This window comes from Triticum dicoccoides, chromosome 3B, assembly GCF_002162155.2.
Source record: "Triticum dicoccoides isolate Atlit2015 ecotype Zavitan chromosome 3B, WEW_v2.0, whole genome shotgun sequence".
NCBI classification, from domain to species: domain Eukaryota; kingdom Viridiplantae; phylum Streptophyta; class Magnoliopsida; order Poales; family Poaceae; genus Triticum; species Triticum dicoccoides.
In genome coordinates, this window is record NC_041385.1 from 6,495,054 (window position 1) to 6,509,447 (window position 14,394).

The 14,394-nt window shown below is 53.9% G+C and overlaps 1 pseudogene; it reads right to left on the bottom strand.

Annotated features, from left to right (window-relative positions):
- Positions 1 to 11,172: 11,172 nt before the first annotated feature.
- Positions 11,173 to 14,394, bottom strand: part of LOC119279049 — a 4,144-nt pseudogene continuing 922 nt past the window's right edge.

Here is a 14,394-nt window from a genome sequence, read left to right on the forward strand (position 1 = left end):
CCCGTACCCTTCGGCGGCTTGCCGGCCCATGTTGCATGCGGCTCGTCTCATCGAGCCGCGACGCCTCGAGGTCAGCGGCCCTAGCTCTCCCGCTCCCTCCCCTCAGCCTCCGCCGCGCGACATCTCGCTGGATTACATCATGCGCTCGCCGCCGCAGTCCCCTCCTCCTGCGGTGGAGCTACTTGACCACCCGCAGCCTGTGCCCCTCGCGGCCGCCCAGGTCGTTCCGCCCCCGGAGCTCCTCCTCCCCCGTGACTTGCCTTCCTCGCGCAGCTCCTCACGCCGCTCGCCCTCGTCCGGGTCGGTCGTCTCCTCCGGGAGTCGGGTGTCAGTGGCGGCGAAGTCGCAGCGTCCCGACGTCATGGATTACTTCATGCCCGCTGGCGACCTGGAGGCTGCGCTACGCCTCACCGTCGTCTCCATCGAGCCTCCCAACGCGTTCATCAACGCGACGACCGCCATCCAGGCGGCCATGATGCGGGACCTCGGGCACCTCTCCTTCGACACGGTGCCCTCGTCGGTGGGGGTGTGCTACCTCCGCTTCGCCTCCTGGGCAGCTCAGGAGGAAGCCATCAACAGCCAACCTCTGGATTACCAGGGTGCGCGCATCGACCTCCATCGTGAGGAGCTGGACGGGCGTGAGCCGCAGCGCACGCGCCAGTGCTCTCTCTTGGCAGCCACGGGCTTCCTAGCCGAGTTCGTCACCCCGACCTGCATCCCCGCTGCCTTCTCTGGCTTCGGGCGCGTCCTTGAGGTCGACCCGCGTGCCCTCGCCGGGCACGAGCTCGCCACGATCCGCACGGTCGTCTTTCTGGTGTGGATGCGGGACATCCCCTGCGATGTCTGGCCGTGGGGGGGGGGGGGCGTGGCCAACGCGCCCCATCTCCATTGAGCCGACCGCGGTCTAGCCCATGGCTCGCTCATTCGACACCGATGGGGAATACGTGCCCTTTTTCAGCCACCCCCCGCCTCCCTTCGCCCACAACCGCCCTGACGGCCTTCGCCGCCACGGAGACATCCCGGTGCCGGCATTTTGCCGGGTCGGGAGAATGGGTGGAGGTGGCGGTGGTGGAGGGGGTTTCTCCCTCGACTCCGTTCTTCGGGTGCTTGGCGCCCCCCTTCCCCACCTTAGCCCTCCCCGCCCGCTCTTCCTCTCTCCCTCGGCCTCGTCGGTGTGCATCGAGGAGTTGGAGGAGGACGTGCCGTGCATGGGGTTGCATGGGGTGGGCCCCATCTGCATGGGCGCCCCCGTTGTCTCTGCTCCATCTGCCGCCGTGTCTTCTCCGCCTAAATCCTTCGAGGAGGGGGTGTCGCAGTGCGCGGCTGGCGCTCGCTGACTCTGGCAAGTTCGTGCCAATCGTTGACAAGGCGGTCAAGCGGAGGGCCTTGAAGGACGCGCTGATCGGCTGCTCTTCGAGGCTCCAAGCGAGGGCGACCAGGGAACGGGTCCTCGACCGTGGTGCAGCCGCTCTCGGCTGCCTCGGTTGCCGGGCTGCGCGCTGCCGCGGCTCTCAAGACCTCGATGGCGTCGGCTACCTCCCATGATTAGCGCGACCTTGTTTGGCTTGGGCTCTAGGCTCTCCCTCGCCGGGTGTCAGAGTTATTGGCGACGGGTATCCCGAAGATGGCAAGACGATATTTCAAGACATCGGGGCTAGCAAAGCCCCTCAGTCCGACTGCCTGGCCGCTCCTGCCGGCTCCCCGTCCGGCTGCTCTGCCCGGCCGGCTGCCAGCTACTGACGGCGCCGACCAGCCGGCTGCCGACTGCGCCAACCAGCCGGCTGCCGACTGTAGCCCGACCCGACACCGACGAGACGGCTGTACCCGAGCACTGTTCACGTGTCACCCCAGCCATCATGTATAGTGTTACTTGTCTCCTGGCACTATTTATGAAGTGACCCAGGGGACAAGGATGACACCCACCATGCCTTGCCCATGCCACTACCTAGCTTACTCTCTAAGCTAGCCCACACTATATAAAGGGCACACATCCATCCATCCAGACACTACACAACACACACACGCATGAGCACACGCATGCTCACGGCCATGAGCCATGAGCATGGCCGGCCACTAAGAGCATGCCCACATACATGCATATACGAAACCAGATGCCTATGACACTGCTTTCAGATACAGCTTCAGGAGCAACTCTGTATCAGATATACCACATACATACAGACATGCAGGAGTAGGGGTATTATCTCTCCGGAGAGCCCCGAACCTGGGTAAACTAGCGCGTGCTACTCGCATACCCGTCCCTGGATATTCCAGCAGCAGTATTGGCCTCACATGATAAGTCATCCTTTGACATATGTCGCACCCAACCCCCGACATTTGGCGCCCACCGTGGTGTGGTACTTTGCTACCACGCTGCTGCTGGTTTCGCCATCTTCGTCTTCACTGCCGCGAGGTCGCGCCGTCTCTCCGATAGTGGTCGGGGGCTCGACATCGACATGCCCCTGGAATGGCTGCGAGGGGCTGCGCGTCCTGACCATCGGCCTCGCCATCTTCATCACCACCGTGACCTCGCCGCCTCTCCCTAGCCGGTCGAGGGCTCGACATCAGCACACCGCCGTGCTCGGCGGTGCATCTACGTCACCTGTCGTCAGTCCGCGCGCCGCTTTGGCCCCGGCTCCGCACCGCCTCTGTCCGCACGCGTGCGTCGCCGCCGCCTCACTTCCGTTGCTCCGAGCTCCTGGCCGCCGCCAACCTCTCCTGCAGCTGCACGCATGTGCATGGCTGGCAATCAAGCACACTTCCTGACAGCTAGTTGCGTACGTACGTACGTACTATCTTGCCTCCGCGGTTCTGCATCACTAGCCGCGCCGTCTCCACGCGCGTGCGCCGCACGGTCCCTGCTCCGCTCAGTGCTCGCCTCGCCGTTGCTGCTCCCTCTCCCAGCGACTCACGCGTGATCCTCACCCGCGGTCGTGCTCCGCTCTGCCACAGCGCCAGGTTGCGCGGAGCCGCGACGACTCGCCTCCGGGACCTCCGCTTGAGCTACCCCCGTCCGCGCTGGCCCCGCCGCCTCGCTGCACCTGCTACGGCTCTGCTTTGCCAGCCGACTCCGGATCCGGCTACGCCGGCCTCCGCTCCTCCCTGCCTAGGGTCGCGGCCGGGTGCCCCACACCCGCAGCCGGCTCCCGCGCCAGTCGCCTGTGCCACCCGCGCCTGCCTTCGGCCACACCTCCACAGCGCCCGGCCTCCCCAGGCCGGCTCCGGGTCGCCGCCTCCCCCATAGCCGGCCCGCGCCTCTACGTCGCTCGCCACCTTGTGGCTACCGGCTTCCCAGCACTATGCCGACTCGACTCCGCTCCGCTCCGCGCGCCCGGCCAGGGCCGGCTCCTGCGCCGCCCACCGGACGCCGCCCCCGATGTCGCGCGCGTCTGGCCGCCTCCTCGCTCGGCCGGCTGGCTACCACGCGCCCATTGGCCGGGTCGCCGCTCCCAGCCGGCGTTCGCCTCCGCACCCGGCCGCCCCCGCGGGCCGGCTCCGCCTGCTCGCTGCCCCGTGCCTCCGGCTCCTCCTCGCAGGCGCCCCCGCGGCGGGCTCTTCACTCCACCCCCGCGCGCGCGTCGGTCGGCTACGTCTGTGCGGTCTCGGGCCGGATGGAGACAAAGATAGAAAAGTCAACACCTGGCTGCTAGCCCAAAAGAAAAAAAAAATATATATAAAGAGTTGTGTCCGACTGCTGAAAGCCGGCTGGGAGAAAAGAGAGAAGTGGCCGGGTGCCCAGCCGGCCGCCCGAAAAGTCAGGCCGGGTGCCCATGCAAAAAAAAAGAGAAAGATAAAGAAAGAAAGAGAGAGGCCGGCTGGAAAAATATTGCCGGTGCCTACCCGGCTGACAGAAATAAGAAGTTTCCGTCCGGCTGTGTGGGCGGACAAAGAGAAGAAAAGAAAAAACGTTTCTGTCCGTCCGCCTGCTTCGCCACTCGGACGGCTAGACGTGACCCGGCCTACCTACCCGCTTCAACTTCTGGCTGGCAAGAGCGCCGGCACGGCTGCCTGTCCGCCTTGACGCCTGGCCGGTCAAGCCTCGACCCGAATCTCGGGGGCTACATCCAGCGGGTGCGCTGACGCGCCCCCGCGAGCAAGAAGACAAATTAGTTGCAGGGAGATCCGGCCCGACTGCTCAGCAGTCGGCCCGAATCTCGGGGGCTACACCCAGCGGGTGCGCTGACGCGCCCCCGCGAAGAAGGCAAAGTAGTTGCCGGGAGATCCAGTCCGACTGCTCAGCAGTCGGCCCGAATCTCGGGGGCTACACCCAGCGGGTGCGCTGACGCGCCCCTGCAAGGAAAGAAGACAAAGTCGTTGCCGGAAGATCCGGCCCGACTACTCAGCAGTCGGCCCGAATCTCGAGGGCTACACCTAGGGGGTGTGCTGGCGTGCCCCCACGGAAGATTGCAGCAAAAAAAAAGAGTTTTGTCCGGCTGCCAGCAGCCGGCAGAAGAGTTTTGACCGGCTCGGCCGCGTCCCGCTCACCCCCTGGCCGGTCAAGCCCGACCGGCTGGACCCTCCTCGAGCACCCGGAGGCTCGAGGGCTACACCCAGCGGGTGCGCCGGCGCGCTCAGCAAGCGCTGAGCCACGCCGGCTGTCTTCGGCAATCTCCACCTCGACGAAAATCAATGTAAGCTCCTCACCCGCATATTTTTTGCATCACGCAAGTATGGATAACCCCGAACGATGCTCGGGGGCTATCTCCGCATTTTTATTACAGTTACACTACTGTTCGCCTCCGGTGCCAGCCAGAGTTGGCCCAAAGGCTGGCCGCTTGGCCTGAGACGTTATTTCCCGCAGACGGCTTAGTAGCGTGTGCAGTACTAAAGGCCCACCTCTCAGCCACAGATCGCAGAGCGGCTGTCCGGCTAGCAAGAGCAAAAGCTGGAGGTCATCCCACGCGAAAAAACATCCGGGAAGAGAAACGCTTCGGGTGACCCGACCGTTTGCTTTATGAGTATTTGCTCGGTTAAATCCGCTCCCAGAGTCTGAATACTGTACACTCCACTTCGCGGCCCACTCTCAGCCACAGACCGCAGAGCGGCTGTCCGGCGAGCGAGAGCACAAGCCAAAAAGCGGGGGGAACACGAAAAAGATGAAGGGGGCTCGGACGAAACCGACTCGGCACCCTCCGCATAAAACTTGCAATGCTAAAAGCAAACATTTGATATATCTGCGTGGACTAACTTCGTCTTTTTGCATGATCATTTCCACTACAAGAAATCTGTTAATCCATGACGGATTTCGGGTGACGTTCTTGAAAACTGTCATGGAAACCGTCATGGACCAGCAAGATGCGGACGACCCCCAAAATGGCAGCCCCTGGATGACGGACATTCAGGGATCGTCATGGAAACCGTCACGCATCGACCAACTACCTCTGTTTTTTCTTTCTTTATATGCCATCTGAATCGTCATGGATGGCTTCTGCTGATGTGTCAATTGTGTCCATTTATCTAGCCCACTTGTCAGCCAATCATTCAGCGATATATAGAAATTGGAAAGAAAGGGGCGCGTGTGAAGTTTGAGTGAGCGCGCGGAGATGCAAAATTTGAAGTGGCCAACGCGCCCGGGTGGCAAAATTTCGAGCCAGGCCATTTAGCTCCACAGTCCACACACACACACCTAACCCTAATTCCCCATTCTCTCCTCCCGTCCCCTCAGCCGCCACCATTCCACCAATCTTCCTCCGCGCGCTCCACGCCGCCGCCGCCGCAGAACAGGCCTTACCTGTGTCGATCCATCGATGCCCTCTCTTCTCCCCTCTATATGCGTCGCCCCCTCCCCATCTTTCCCACCGCCACAGCCACCAGCCCGTAGCCCCCACCTCCATTCCAGATCACGCCCTCGAGCTGCGGCGGCAGTGGTGGCGGCGGGTCCGACCGCTACGGCTGGACGACGGTCGATGCCGTCCCCTACCTCCCGGCGCAGATCAGTCCGCCTTCCTGGGTCGCAGTCGAGCAGCGCACCTGCCGCGGCGATCCCCATGATGCGCTGGCCATCTGAACCAGATCGAGGCCGACGAGAAGTCTCTAATGTCCCGTGCGGCAGCCACGGGTCCATCTTCAGTCGGCGGCGAGCTACGGTGAGGTACACATGGCGCTGATAGATGCAGTGTACAGAGGCGCCGCCGCCATGGAGCTGGCCACCGGCTTTGCTGCCGCGACGGGCGCTGCCTCCTCTGCTTTGCCAGGGCCCTCCTGCCCTGCGTTTATCTGCTGCTCCTTGTCATCATCTCCGTGGGTTAGTCGATTGGTCGGAGTTCGTTGGTGATGTAAGTGGTTATCGGTTTAGTTATTTCTGGGTACATGTGTACTAGATAGGTTATGTTTCTTGGTACTCTGGACCTTGAAGGTATGTCATGTTAGAGAATGCAAGTCTGTATGTCATGGTCGTGTCCTCAATCTGCAAACAGATAAATCCTTGTCATGTTTTTTGTCCATGTGCAGTCCAAAATATTAACAAAACAGAAATGATCAATTAATAAAAAGGATTAATCCCAAGATTCACTATGTAGTCCATCAAGATTATATGTTTTTCCTATAACAGAAGTATTTAATATCATAGGATAACTGTAGCTCAGAGACCATGGCCATGGTGTTGTTCGTACAGAAACCTGAGCCGATTTGCTTGTACAATTTACTTTTAAGATGTAATTTTCCATTAGTGAGCATGGTAATTGGAAAACACTATGTAATGATAAACTAATTAAAGAATATATATTCTTTAGAAATAATTGAAGAATAGTTCATACATTAGACATGAGCCCATGCTGCTGGGGTATGTGCCATGCTCGACGCATTTGATATTTTTGAGGTTGTCTTAAAATTTGTTAACGCGCAGGCAATGCCCCTGAACCCCATTCTCCAGCTATCTGGCAGCGTGATGGACGTCGTCCTCCTCGACGCGGCCGTCACCGACGAGCTCTCTTGGTCAGAGGAGGTGGAGCAGCAAGGCCTCCTATCCTCCAGTGCGTGGACCGACGGCTGTGTCCTCCTGCTCTCCTAGTGTGGTGAGCTTCCCCTCTCTCCCCCCTACCCAGGATCTGGATGATACTTGCAATTGTGCAGCTATATATGAAACAAATCAGGTCTTGGTTCAGTTTGTATGTGTCGATTTGGTTGAACCTTGACTGAAACCGAAGCATCACATTTGGATGTTCGATTTTCATTAGTATGTACTACTTGTTGGTTCAAGCAAATTGCTTGATACAATTGTAACTAGGGCATCTCTGTATGGTTCAAGCACCAGCACAATCTCTGTACTTTCTGGAATGTAGGAGAAAACAAAGCACAAAATGTTTTAAAGATACACACGCACAGTTTCAGAGATGAGCAGTAGTGAAGTATGAAGTTGCACGTTCAGTTAGTAACCAAGCATGGAATGTTGCTGTAAAAGGTGTTCATTTCTTTTACATACATGTATGGCCATATATGCAGGCATCTTCATCACTAGATAGTTAACACATCAAGTAGTGTGCATCCATCCATGCAACGCCACTGATTCCCAAAACTTTTTTTTTGTAAGAGATAATTAGCTTCATGTAAATCTGTCTGACACTTGCAATTGTACAACTTTGACTGAAACTGGATGTTCAATTTTTATTAGTGTGCACTACTTATTGGTTCAGTTTGGTTCAGTACACAACTTTGATTGAAATCTGACTAAAACTGATTGTTTCCACGACAGTAAACTATATGCATATCTAGGATATGATGCAAGGGTGCAGTAGCATGAGACCTCTTTCATAATTCTAGGACATGATGTGAAGCTTGCATCTGATTTTAAGGTGTGTGTTCCTCTTTGATGTTTTCCTTTCTAATCCATTTCCCTTGATGCTTCATGCGATTCACATATGTACCATATATTCTGAATTCTGGATGCCACAGAAATGTGCCAGGTATTCTTATTTTCTGATGTGCTTACTTGTGTTTGTAGGTATTGAATTACACTGAATTTGCTGGAGAACAACTTTTCCCAGAAAACTTAAAGAACAAGTTCTGAGGTGGAACTAAGGGGCTTTAGGTACGGAGATTGTCTGGCAGCGGCACACGCGATGGTGCTCACATGTGCGATTTGGCAAGGAAGTATGTGATCACAGTATTGCTGTTGTCAGCGGCGGCTTCCCTCGCCGCATACAATTTCTCTCAATCAATATTTTATTTGCCAGATTGGTCCTTTGGCTGGTGAGAAATCATCCTGCTCAAGTTCAATTATTTAGATGATTTTGTTGCAGTATTTTGGTTAATGCCTTAGCATCTCTTTGCTTTCTCTGAAAATTTGTTTGTATGCTTTGTGCTTGGTTTCCTGCAGGATGAACATGGGGATTGGTTGGGCCGGTGCTTCCAGACTTGCCTGAAATGGAATTCTCCAGTTGAGGTTTGTTTTTTTGCTACCTGTTAACTCTCTGCACCCTTCTTTTTTCCCCGCTCTTTCCAGCCATGGTGGTTTGGTTCATTGTATTTGCTTGGATTGTTTCTTAAGTAGTCCTACAGTGTAGGTTTCATAGAGCTAGAGCATCCAAATAGTGTTTCTCCTATCAGGTTGTGTCTTTTAGTTTAAAAAGACACTGAGTTGCTTGGAGTGTCCAGAATTGCGCGCCTTGCCGACAAAAAAAAGATAGAAATACATCACATTCACATACATACCTCCTTAAGCCTAGCGACAGATAGCTTGTGCGCGGACACACGTCAAGCTTCCACACTTGGCTCAGGCACTCCACCAGGCTGATTGAGCTTGAGTAAGTCGGTAGCTTAGTTGGTCGTCTGCGGATGCGTGCCAAGACACGCCTCCTACACTAGAGTAGCATAATTTATGGTATTGCTATGCTAATACTTAATACTCATACCTCATAGTTGAAAAAACAAACATAACAGAAACCAATGCCTTGAACCCCAGTTTGATTATTTATATACCAGCTCATGAGAAGGGAATCGAATGGTATATTGCTTGATTAAGCTGCGTACGCATTACCATGTGATGGCAACATATTCAGAGACTCACTCCAGGTCATATGAAATAGAGACCCAAAATAACATACAACTATGCAATTTTGACATTGTTTCCATTGGCGGTTTGGCACCACCCAAGCAGACAAAAATTTTGTGCACTTGATATTTTTTTCCCTTCCTCCACGAATTAATTGACTTTTTTGTTAATTGTTGTTGCAGGAAGATTGATTCTTGCAGATGTGAGGGAAGAACTTGTGGAGAGGCTCACCTCGCTCTTCACAAAAGGCCAATACATATTTGTTGTACTACTGGATGAACTTGTATTTTTATATATGTTTGTAAATGTTTCCAATGTGGCTTTAGTGATGTCATCTAGGATCCTTGTTGTAATGGACGAAATATTTTTTTTAGAAATGGTAATGGATGAAATAACTTGGAAATTTGTGAACTAGGCCAAATTATGGGCTTGGTAAATCAAAATAATTATGGGCTAGCTGGGCTGATGGATGGAATGGATTGTTTTTGAATTGGGTGAATATAATAAGCCCAGATTTTCATGTTGGGCTTTATTGGGCTAGCAAAAAAGGATATTGGGCCGGGCTAGACAGAAATAGGTAGGCTGAAACATTATTGGGCTAAAGTCCATGCTGGCGCCATGTGGATGCCATGTTGGCGCCAAGTAGATGCCACGTCAGACCCATGCTGGTGCCACGCAGATGCCATGTCAGAACCATGTTGCTGCCACATCATGTCAATCCTTGACGGATTAGTCCGTCACAGAGGCCCGGGCCTGGGCGGGCTTGTGGACTAATCGGTGACGGTCAGGATCCGTCATGATGGTGCAGTTGTCAAATTATGATGCGATATACATGACGGATTCTAAGTCCGTCACAGGCCTCCCTCCATGACGGTATTCCAGTGTTCTGTGACAGAATGACTCCGTCATGGATTAACAAGATTCTTGTAGTGTTCCCTGGGGAACCCCCTCCTCGCTCGGAGGCTCGGAGACTACATTAACACCTGCCAAGGAACCTCCGCCCAACTTTGCCAAGTTGCCCGGAGGCTCGTGGGCTACTGTCGGAGTTATTGACGACGGGTATCCCGAAGACGGCAAGACGATATTTCAAGTACCCGAACATGCAGGAGTAAGGGTATTATCTCTCCAGACAGCCCCGAACTTGGGTAAACTAGCGCGTGCTACTCGCATACCCGTCCTTGGATATTCCAGCAGCAGTCTTGCCCTCACATGATAAGCCATCCTTTAACATATGTAGCACCCAACCCCCGACACCGGGGCTGTGGAAGCCCGGTTGTATCCCTTCTCTTCTTTCGTCTGCTCCATTTGGAGTAGCTTTGTTCCTTATTCAGGTAGTGTGGTGTGCGTTTGTATCAGCCCCCGGGTGTCGGTGTGTGCCTATGGTTAGTCGTGCCCAGAATCTCTCTCCTCTTTTGGAATGTGCAAGGGCTTGGGGATTGCGACAAGTGCGACATCGTTCGTAACTCCCTATCCTCGGCCGCCCCCTCTGTTGCATGTTTGCAAGAAACCAAACTTGCGACGCTCAGCGCTCCGAAAGCCCGATCTTTCCTCCCTAGCCCCCTCTCTGATTTTGTCGCTAAGGATGCGGATGGCGCTCGCGGTGGCATCGTTACTGCTTGGGATCCCCAGCTCCTGTCTCGGGTCACCTCTGCCGAGTCGCGCTTCTCCCTCACCATCTCTCTCGCGTCTACCGTTTCGGATTTGTCTTTCTCTGTCACCAACGTGTACGCCCCGGCTGATCACTCGCTCACTACGGCGTTCGTTGCCGACATGCTTGCTCTGGCTCCGTCCGTCCACGGGCCATGGCTCGTGGTGGGCGATTTTAATCTCACCCGTCTCCCGTGGGAGAAAAACAATGACCGCTTCGACGTCGGGCGCGTGGGCACGTTCAACTCCATGATCAATGCTTTGGCTTGGCATGAGCTGCCTCTCTCTGACTGTCTGTTCACTTGGTCTAGCAAACGTGTGCCCCCCACGCTCGCGCCGGCTGGACCGCGCGTTTTTCAATGCTGCCTGGGACGTGTTGTTTCCCGACTCGTCTCTCGCGCCCCGTCCCCGCCTCCCTCTTGCCGGTCGTTTCTTCTTTGAAACATCGTGGCTTCTGGACCCTGGGTTCTTTCCTTCGGTTTTGCCCTCCTGGACCCGCGCCCCCCGCTTCCCCGCGCCGCGACCCGCCTCGCTCGTCAGAAGAAACGCCTCAGGTTTCCTACCAAGGTATGAAAACGACAACACAAATTCATTCCTGTTTTCGATAACAACTGCAAGTTTCTGATTGACCAGATAGACTTCTGGGAGGAGTGCCGGCGGCTTTCCATGGCCGAAGAGGGGCGGCGGCGTGACGCCCGGCTCCAGCTGACGGCCTCGGTTGCGCGGCAGGCGGCCTACTGGCGTCAGCGTGGGAAGTGCCGGGCGGTGGCGGAGGGGGACGAGAACACCGGCTACTTCCACGCCCCCGCTTCCCACCGTCGTCGGTGCAACGCCATCCGGGTGCTCGAGGTGGATGGCGTCGAGCTCATGGCGCACCAGGCCAAGGAAACGGCGCTGCGTCGCTTCTACTCCGCCCTGCTGGGTCGAGCCCCGGTTACAACCTGGGGGTTCGACCTGGCTGCCCTCTACGCCGCGGCACCCCGGGTGGACGGCACTCCCCTGGTGGCTCCCTTCTCCCGGGCGGAGATCCGAGCTGCCGTTTTCGCCCTGGACCGAACGAGCGCGCCGGGGCCGGACGGGCTCGGCCCCGCCTTCTACCAGGCCGCATGGGCGGCGGTTGCGGAAGACCTGCAGCCCCTCTTAACTTGGTTAAACATCCCAGCTGATACAGAACCTCATTGCTAACTTCGATAGCTTGCAGGGCCAGCAAGTCAGTCAAACTGCCGATACCCTTAGGCACCTGGATCCCTTCAAAAGTAAGAACTCTCTTGTAAGCTCCAGTTGGAATAGTAACCACATACAGGTATTTCAGTTTCCAAAGTGTGGTCACTTCCACTGGAAGCGCCGATAACATAGTAAAGTAAGCGTCAAGGACTTCCAGGTTCTGTAACCTTCCTATTTCTTTTGGGAGATATTCAATAAGAGTCTCCCGAAGACCTAGAAAGCGCATATTAAATAGGTTGAAGACCATCTCTGGTAGTCTCTTGATTCGAACTCCTTGCAGATCCAATGTTGACAGCAATTTGAAAGGTTTGAGGAAAGCCTCTAGAGAATCAATCCTCAGATGACTCACAAAAACATGCAGAGAGCGGAGACTTGTTGCACACATCAGCGGGGTCAGTAGTTCCATGTTTGTACTCTGAACTGACAGACGCCGCGTGTTCTCATTGGAAAAAGGCCTTGAGCCATTGTAAACTTGACAGAAGCATTCCTCTTCTGATTTAGCGAGAGCAAGAACACGGATAATGTCATGCATTCGGCACCTGCGAACTCGGCCACACGGATTCCGCTGGACCACCTGCAGTAGGCTTCTGTTTACAAGTTCGTTCAGGTAGCCCGCTGCCACTTCCTCCAATGTTTTGCTCCCTGCTTCTTTAATGTATCCAGCTGCGATCCAATGCCTGATTAACCTTTTCCTTCCGAATAGACGACCCTCTGGAAATATTGTGCAGTGCAGAAAACAATTCTTCAGATCAGTTGGAAGGTCCTCTAAGCTGAGTTTCAGAACAATATTAACATCGAGGATCATATTATTGCTGAGCTGTAACTCTAGCTCTTTCTATAAACTTTCCCACTGAGAGTAAGTTGGATGCCTGTATGACAACAAGCGGCCTACACAAGCAATAGCAATGGGCAAGCCACCACACTTTCCCAGAAACATTTGAGCTAAATTTTCTAGTTCCTCCGGACATGTTTTGTTCTCATTTTTCCAAAAGGCTTCATTGCAAAATAGCTGCCATGCATACTCCCTTTGTAATGGTGCCAATTCAATTGTACAGTTTTCAGTTGCCAGCAATGCAACCTCCTGAATTCTAGTGGTGATAACAAATCGGCCAGTGCTTTCTGTAGGGAATGCGTTCCTTATCTTAAACCAGAGATCTGCATGCCAAACATCATCCAGAACTATGAGATACTTTGAACCTTGCAGTTGGTTATGGATTACCTCAACCAGGTTCCTGTTTGTGTTGGTCACGCCAATTGCGACACCGAGTTCACTTGCGATCTGTTTTAGCAAGTCTTCAACTTGGTAGCAACTTGATACAATTATCCATGCAGAAATACTGAAGTTTGTCTTCACGGCCTTCTACACATGATCGGCCACCACCACCACCACAGTCCCTATCCTCTCATTTTTATTTGTTTCAAAATGGTCTGGATTTATTCATTAACTACAAAAGTAACTTTATATCAAAGAACCTAAAACACAAATGAGAACTGAAAAATCACTGTCAAAACTGAAAGTTCATCAAATTATGTCAAAAAAAAAATCTTGCCTATAGCTTCATGTTTTGCATTTCAATTTTTAATTTTGTATTGAAAGCTTCAGAGAAGAAACTGAACATGACCAATCATGTGCAAGCTAGACTAGAACCTCGTATGTTTTGAAAAGCCGAATGATCCATCCACCCCAACAGGCGAGAATCTATCTATATTGAGGTGAAATAAATTTTGTAACTGCTAGGTGCAAAGAGACAATTAGACTTGAACCAACCTTTGAGATGGCTGGATGCCCTGCTCGTTCAGCTCTGGATAGAGAGCAACTCAATCCTGACAAAGAGGAGGGCTGTGTTTTTGGTCAGTGTATGTCTATGTGGAGAATTTAGAATGGACTGCTCTAGATGTGTTTTTTACCTAATTGAGATCTTTCCTTGAGAGACGAAAAAGACGATACTGTGCCATGGATTAACTAACAGTCTGTCGGCTCGAACTAATCTGCTTAATGATGTGCACTGTGCAGGAAGGTAGCGTCTGCAGTTTCAGACCACAAACCCTACCCTCTGCTTTGGTATCCTCAAACTTAAGACGAAGGATTTCTAGACCTCAAAATTAAGACAAGTATGTTAATCGCGCGTAAGATAGGGCAATAATAAAGGTAAGTTAATTTGGCAATTACCAGCGGAAGAAATCCGGCGACTGACCAACGGTGCGAGTTCAGCGCCGTCAAGCGCGCGCCTTTGCCGTCTGGGGGTGGGATGGGGAGGGAAGGGGAAGGAGGTGCTGGGGGACACGGGGACTATATTCTGGAGAGAGATGGGGAGTGGAGGGTCGGTCGCCGGAGCCGGAGTGGTCGAGCTCGCCGCCGGCGAGGAGGCCTAATCGAATGAGATTTTTTCTTTTTTGAGCGGTGCCTAATCTTTTTTTTTTGAGACGAACGGTGCCTAATCGAATGAGTCAGAGGAAAGCCCACAACGCTTTCTTTCCACCGCCCACGGCCCATAAGCCCTTATGTCTTGCTAATCTCTCACCTTGTTCAATCG